Source organism: Tursiops truncatus, chromosome 12 (assembly GCF_011762595.2).
Source record: "Tursiops truncatus isolate mTurTru1 chromosome 12, mTurTru1.mat.Y, whole genome shotgun sequence".
Classification (NCBI taxonomy): domain Eukaryota; kingdom Metazoa; phylum Chordata; class Mammalia; order Artiodactyla; family Delphinidae; genus Tursiops; species Tursiops truncatus.
Genome location: NC_047045.1, coordinates 36,672,596 through 36,680,353, shown reverse-complemented (window position 1 = coordinate 36,680,353; position 7,758 = coordinate 36,672,596). Strand labels below are relative to the sequence as shown.

At 42.6% G+C, this 7,758-nt stretch overlaps 1 pseudogene; it reads left to right on the top strand.

The window, feature by feature from the left end:
* Nucleotides 1–2,920: 2,920 nt before the first annotated feature.
* LOC101339689 (cleavage stimulation factor subunit 2 pseudogene) lies at nucleotides 2,921–4,608 on the top strand (annotated as a pseudogene).
* Nucleotides 4,609–7,758: the final 3,150 nt, after the last annotated feature.

The following is a 7,758-nucleotide window of genomic DNA, read 5'->3' as shown; positions in this document are numbered from 1 at the left end:
AGATCATTAGGAGCTATCTTAAAGGTCAACTACCATACTTATCATCCACAGGGATTCCGGCTTCTTCCTTACAATTACCCAAAGGCTCCGGTGATAATCAGAAATTGAGTCTTCTGGAAGGAATAGTACAAAATCTCAGTAAAGAGCAGTACTTTAGCTTTTTGCTGGTTCAAGAGTCTAAATTGTTAGTAGACACTCCTGTCTAATGGTCATGGTACTTCTAAAACCATTGCCCTTGACAATTAGCAGATGTGGGACTAATCTTACAGACACTGGCAAAGATAACCCATCCATGTCTAAAATGAAAAGGCCATTTGAAATTAGCTATCTATTGTACTCATGGTCTGTCTTGATATTAGTTGTCTATTATATTAGTTATCTATTGCTATAAAACACATTGCCCCAAACTTAAGGACTTAAAACAAACAAACATGTATTTCCTTTAGCACAGAGTTCTGTGGGTCAAGAATTTGGGAGTGGCTTGGCCAGGATGTTCTGGTTGGTGTCTCCCATGAGGTTGCAGTCAAGATGTCAGCTAAGGCTATAGGGATCTAAAGGCTCGACTGGAGGATCCACTTCCAAAGGCTCGACTGGAGGATCCACTCCTGTGACTGGCAAGTTAATGTCAGCTGTTGGCAGGAGGTTCCTCACTGCATGGGCCTCCACAGGGCTGCTTGAGTGTCTTCATGACATGGCAGCTGGATTTCCCCAGAGAGAGAAATCCAGATTAATTATGGGACATATGAAATATGTTTCAAATTTGAGTAATGATCCTTGTCTTAGTGTTTGTCCATGTTGCAGGCAAAATACGTATGATTGCCAGAGTATTAGGTTCTGCTGCACAGGACCTACCTTGTCAAATGATTCAAAAAATATTCAGCTCCCAAAAAAGGTCAAAAAAAATCCCAGAAAACTGTGATATCTGATCACCAACTGCCAAACCACAGTGCAAATTTGTTGGACCTAAGCCCATCTCCTGCCCGCTGAATCTCTTAGATGTTCCACAGAATTGCCAATACACAGGCCTCAGACAGGAGGAAGAGCTGTATAAAAGGATTGATTATACTTGGCGGAACTTCGAGAAGGAGTGCAAATATGATCAAATTACCAAAAAGTCCTGGGAGATTGTATCCATAAGACAAACAAAATAAAACCAATGCTGAAGGGCTCGACAAAAGACTTGGAGCTCACATTGGTAGAGAGACTCAGTTTGTCAGGACAGGCAGAGTGGCTTTTAGGGGGTGGAGAATTAGGGCTCCCAGGTATGGCTATCTACAGCAGCAAGAATCTCTGACAAACCTTGATGGGACCTTGATTTGTTAAAATATCATCCAGAGACCACTGGCACACACCTGTAGTAAAAGAAAAAAAAAAAAAGGTTGATTTAGCCTACAGCAAAAGACAATACAAAGCAGAAGAGTGAGTCAAATATAGTACAAACCATGGAGTGAGTCCAAAGTGGGGGAGCTTAGGGTAAGGTTTTTGTAGGACCTGGGGGCTGGAATTAGTCACAAGATGGTCTTGTCATGGATTATTTAGAATCTGTAAACCAGGCAAGTTGCTGGAACAGTCAGTGGTCTCAGTTTTAGAACATACGACCTTTTAGGATTTATTGTTACATCATTCTATGGTTCTATCTTGGAACATATGCATTTAAACAAAGAGATATACAATTTTGACCTTAAGTCATTTATCTGTTTTACTAGTCATAGTGCAGACCATTTTGTAAGCTATGGTTTCTGTTTCAACTCTCATCCTCAATCTATACAAGGGAATCTGAACTAACCCCTTTCCACGCCTTCATGTTCCATGAGGAAGCCTCTAGCCAAGGTGTATTTGATGAAAAAAATCCCTTTCCTCTACTTGTGCTGTTTCTTTTTCCCAGCAAGACTCACCCCCAAGCTTGAGGGGAAAGGAAGAGCTCAAAACTGGATCAGTTCTATCATTGCCTTTGCAAACAGTGTTTTCTCTAATTATGATTCCACTGCAAAATTCTACTCTTTAATACCCAGCTCAAAATTGCATCCTTTAAAAAGTATTTTCCAATGTCTCTTCCTTCTCTCCTCCCCATCTTCAGCTCCCACCCCTGACTTGGAGGATAAAATTATGCTCCTTATGTGTTCCTGGTGCTCAGTAGTCCGCTTGGTACACAGTAGATGCTTAGTATATATTTTTGAACTGTGTTGGTAATATCTAATTAATTTGGCAGTAGATATTATTAAAATACTTTGATATTACTGTTACTTCAGCTCTTTCTAAGTTCTCTCCTCTCTGATTTCCTATTGCACAATTTGGCATTGTTCTCTGACAGTTTCATACATATTAGTTTTGCTTGTCTTTCATTCCAGTTATTAATAAATTGTGAGCTCTTAGGGATAGGGACAATTTCTTTTACTGGGTCGGCACCCTCCACCCCACTCCCATGCCCCTTCAGACTTAAGACGATTCTCATACTTCCTAAATATTTGTTGGTTTTGAGCCTATTTTGAGATATTAGCTTATGTTTTCTCCTGTATTTTCCCTACCCTTCATTTTATCCCATTCAAGAAGGCAGTTGGCCCAAACTTCATTGCCTCAGGGAAGAGTTGAGGCCAGGTGTGAAGCAGGAGTAGAGCATCAGCCATTGTGTGTTTTTCCCCAAAGGCCTAAACACTAAGTTGAATGGAGAAAGTTTGGAGAGGGAAATAGAGAATGGGATTCCCAGGTACAGACAGAGCAAGTGGAGAAAGCAGGCAATTGTCAGGTCCCCCTTCCACTGCCTCCAGCTTAAAATAATAGTAATAATAATGACGTGATGGAGAATGTGGAGAGGAGAGAGAGATAGTTCTGGGGGTCCAGGAAAGGTGTGGACTCACGTCCTGCCTGCAAGGCACAATTCCAAAGCAGTGTCAGACCTTCGAAGAGGAATGGATAGAGAGCGATGGCGGGTTTGACTGTGAGAGACACTGTGGTGGATCGTTCTCTACATTCGGTGTTTGTGGGGAACGTTCCATATGAGGCTACTGAAGAGCAATTAAAGGACATCTTTTCTGAGGTTGGGCCTGTTGTTAGTTTCAGGTTGGTATATGATAGGGAGACAGGAAAGCCAAAAGGTTGTGGCTTCTGTGAATATCAAGACCAGGAGACAGCACTTAGTGCCATGCGAAACCTAAATGGGTGTGAATTCAGTGGGAGAGCACTTCGAGTGGACAACGCTGCCAGCAGAAAGAACAAAGAAGAGCTGAAGAGCCTTGGCACTGGTGCCCCTGTCATTGAGTCACCTTATGGAGAGACCATCAGTCCTGAGGATGCCCCTGAGTCCATTAGCAAAGCAGTTGCCAGTCTTCCACCAGAGCAGATGTTTGAGCTGATGAAACAAATGAAGCTCTGTGTCCAGAATAGTCCTCAGGAAGCACGGAACATGTTGCTTCAGAACCCTCAACTGGCTTATGCTTCGCTCCAAGCCCAGGTACTGATGAGAACTGTGGGTCCAGAAATTGCCTTGAAAATTCTGCATCGCCAGACAAATACCCCAACACTGATCGCGGGCAACCCTCAGACAGTCCACAGCGCTGGACCTGGCTCAGGATCCAATGTGTCGATAAACCAACAGAATCCCCAGGGCCCTCAGGCCCAGTCTTTGAGTGGAATGCATGTCAATGGCGCACATCCTCTGATGCAAGCTTCTCTGCAGGCTGGAGTTGCAGCACCAGGGCAGATACCAGCGACCGTAACAGGACCTGGCCCGGGTTCCTTAGCACCTGGAGGAGGAATACAGGCCCAGGTTGGAATGCCAGGCAGTGGACCAGTGTCCATGGAGTGGGCACAAGTGCCGATGCAAGACCCCAGAGCAGCTATGCAGCGTGGGCCCTTGCCTGCCAACGTCCCAACTCCTCGAGGTCTGTTGGGAAACGCTCCAAATGACCCAGGCAGAGGCACTTTCCTTTCTGTAACTGGAGCGGTAGAGCCTAGAGGTTACCTGGAACCACCTTATCAGGGTCTGCCCATGCACCGTGTCCCTGGCCCTGACAGCCGCGGCCCACCCCCACATGAGATGAGGGGAGGGCCATGAGCTGAGTCCAGACCTCTAATGGCAGAGCCAAGAGGACCCATGCTAGATCAGAGGGGTCCACCATTGGATGGCAGAGGTGGAAGAGATCCCCGAGGCATAGATGCACGAGGGACGGAGGCACGAGCCATGGAGGCAAGAGGATTAGATGTTAGAGGATTGGAAACCCATGCGATGGAGGCCCGTGCAATGGAGGCCCGTGCAGTGGAAGTCAGAGGGATTGAGGCCAGGAGCACGGATACAAGGGGCCCAGTCCGAGGCCCTAGAGGCCCTATACCTAGTGGAATCCAGGTCCCAGTCCAATTAATATGGGGGCAGCTGGCCCCCAGGGATCCAGATATGTTCCTGTCATGCAAGAAGTGAGCATTCAGGGTGGAGGCCAGCCTGGTGGCTTAGGTCCTGCCCAGAACCAAGTCACAACACAGGACCATGAGAAGGCTGCTTTGATCATGCAGGTTCTTCAACTAACTGCAGACCAGATCGCCAAGCTTCCTCCAGAGCAGAAACAGAGTATCCTGATCTTAAAGGAACAAATACAGATGTCTACTGGAGCACCTTAAAATGTTTTCAGAACTACCTGGTGACAAATCTGGAAATTAATTCCATAACTTGGTTGAAATGTTGCAAAAAGATGATTTCTGCATCCTGCCCTTTGAATGACTCAAATTGCTGCCAGGTGGGGGACTCCCATCACATTCTCTCAGAACAAAATCAGTTCACTCTGTTGTCTCAGTTTATATGTTTTCTGCGACTTGAAATAAAATTTGAACACAATTTTAGTATATTGCAGATTGATATACATGACCTTTGTGCTTTTAGAAGGCTGAACACCAAGGGTGAAACCTTACATGTGTTTTCTACCCTTACTGCAGTATTGTACTGTTTTTTTAACATCTTTATTGGAGTATAATTGCTTTACAATGGTGTGTCACTTTCTGCTTTATAACAAAGTGAATCTGTTATACATATACATATATCCCCATATCTCTTCCCTCTTGCATCTCCCTCCCTCCCTATCCCACCCCTCTAGGTGGTCACAAAGCACCGAGTTGATCTCTCTGTGCTATGCAGCTGCTTCCTGCTAGCTATCTACTTAACATTTGGTAGTGTATCTATGTCCAAGCCACTCTCTCACTTTCTCCCAGCTTACACTTCCCCCTCCCAATATCCTCAAGTCCATTCTCTAGTAGGTCTGCATCTTTATTCCCGTCTTGCTCCTAGGTTCTTCATGAACTTTTTTTCTTTTTTTGATTCCATATCTATGTTTTAGCATACGGTATTTGTTTTTCTCTTTCTGACTTACTTCACTCTGTATGACAGACTCTAGGTCCATCCACCTCACTACAAATAACTCAATTTCGTTTCTTTTTATGGTGCTATCCTACATATATATTCCATTGTATATATGTGCCACATCTTCTTTATCCATTCATCTGTTGATGGACACTTGGGTTGCTTCCGTGTTCTGGCTATTGTAAATAGAGCTGCAATGAACATTTTGGTACATGACTCTTTAGAATTATGGTTTTCTCAGGGTATATGCCCAGTAGTGGGATTGCTGGGTCGTATGGTAGTTCTATTTTTAGTTTTTTGAGGAACCTCCATACTGTTCGCCATAGTGGCTGTACCAATTCACATTCCCACCAACAGTGCAAGAGGGTTCCCTTTTCTCCACACCCTCTCCAGCATTTATTGTTTGTAGATTTATTAATGATGGCCACTCTGACCAGTGTAAGATGATATCTCATTGCAATTTTGATTTGCATTTCTCTAATGATTAATGATGTTGAGCACTCTTTCATGTGTTTGTTGGTAGGCTGTATAATTTCCTCAGAGAAATGTCTATTTAGGTCTTCCGCCCATTTTTGGATTAGGTTGTTTGTTTTTTTGATACTGAGCTGCACGAGCTGCTTGTAAATTTTGGAGATTAATCCTTTGTCAGTTGCTTCATTTGCAAATATTTTCTTCTATTCTGAGGGTTGTCTTTTGGTCGTGTTTATGGTTTCCTTTGCTGTGCAAAAGGTTTTAAGTTTCATTAGGTCCCATTTGTTTATTTTTGTTTTTATTTCCATTTCTCTAGGAGGTGGGTCAAAAAGGATCTTGCTGTGATTTATGTCATAGATGTTCTGCCTATGTTTTCCTCTAAGAGTTTGATAGTTTCTGGCCTTACATTTAGGTCTTTAATACATTTTGAGTTTATTTTTGTGTATGGTGTTAGGGAGTGTTCTAATTTCATTCTTTTACATGTAGCTGTCCAGTTTTCCCAGCACCACTTATTGAAGGGGCTGTCTTTTCTCCACTGTACATTCTTGCCTCATTTATCAAAGATAAGGTGACCATATGTGCATGGGTTTATCTCTGGGCTTTCTATCCTGTTCCACTGATATATATTTCTGTTTTTGTGCCAGTACCATACTGTCTTGATTACTGTACCTTTGTAGTATAGTCTGAAGTCCAGGAGCCTGATTCCTCCCACTCCGTTTTTCGTTCTCAAGATTGCTTTGGCTATTCGGGGTCTTTTGTGTTTCCCTACAATTTGTGAAATTTGTTGTTCAAGTTCTGTGAAACAATGCCAGTGGTAGTTTGATAGGGATTGCATTGAATCTGTACATTGCATTGGGTAGTAGAGTCATTTTCACAATGTTGATTCTTCCGATCCAAGAACATGGTGTAGCTCTCCATCTATTTGTATCATCTTTAATTTCTTTCATCAGTGTCTTATAATTTCCTGCATACAGGTCTTTTGTCTCCTTAGGTAGGTTTATTCCTAGATATTTTATTCTTTTTGTCTGCAATGGTAAATGTGAGTGTTTTCTTAATTTCACTTTCAGATTTTTCATCATTAGTGTATAGGAATGCCAGAGATTTCTGTGCATTAATTTTGTATCCTGCTATGTTACCAAATTCATTGATTAGCTCTAGTAGTTTTCTGGTAGGATCTTTAAGATTCTCTGTGTATAGTTACATATCATCTGCAAACAGTGACAGCTTTACTTCTTCTTTTCCCATTTGGATTAGTTTTATTTCATTTTCTTCTCTGACTGCTGTGGCTAAAACTTCCAAGACTATGTTGAATAATACGGGTGAGAGTGGACAACCTTGTCTTGTTCCTGATCTTAGAGGAAACAGTTTCAGTTTTTCACTGTTGAGAATGATTTGGCTGTGGGTTTGTCATATATGGCCTTTATTATGTTGAGGTAAGTTCCCTCTATGCCTACTTTCTGGAGGGTTTTTATCATAAGTGGGTGTTGAATTTTGTCGAAAGCTTTCTCTGCATCTATTGAGATGATCATATGGTTTTTCTCCAATTTGTTAATATGGTGTATCACATTGATTGATCTGCGTATATTGAAGAATCCTTGCATTCCTGGGATAAACGCCAGTTGATCATAGTGTATGATCCTTTTAATGTACTGTTGGATTCTGTTTGCTAGTATTTTGTTGAGGATTTTTGCATCTAAGTTCATCAGTGATATTGGCCTGTAGTTTTCTTTGTGACATCTTTGTCCGGTTTTGGTGTCAGCATGATGGTGGCCTCGTAGAATGAGTTTGGGAGGGTTCCTGCCTCTGCTACACTTCGGAAGAGTGTGAGAATGATAGGTGTTAGCTCTTCTCTAAATGTTTGATAGAATTCGCCTGGGAAGCCATCTGGTCCTGGGCTTTTGTTTGTTGGAAGAATTTTAATCACAGTTTCAATTTCAGTGCTTGTG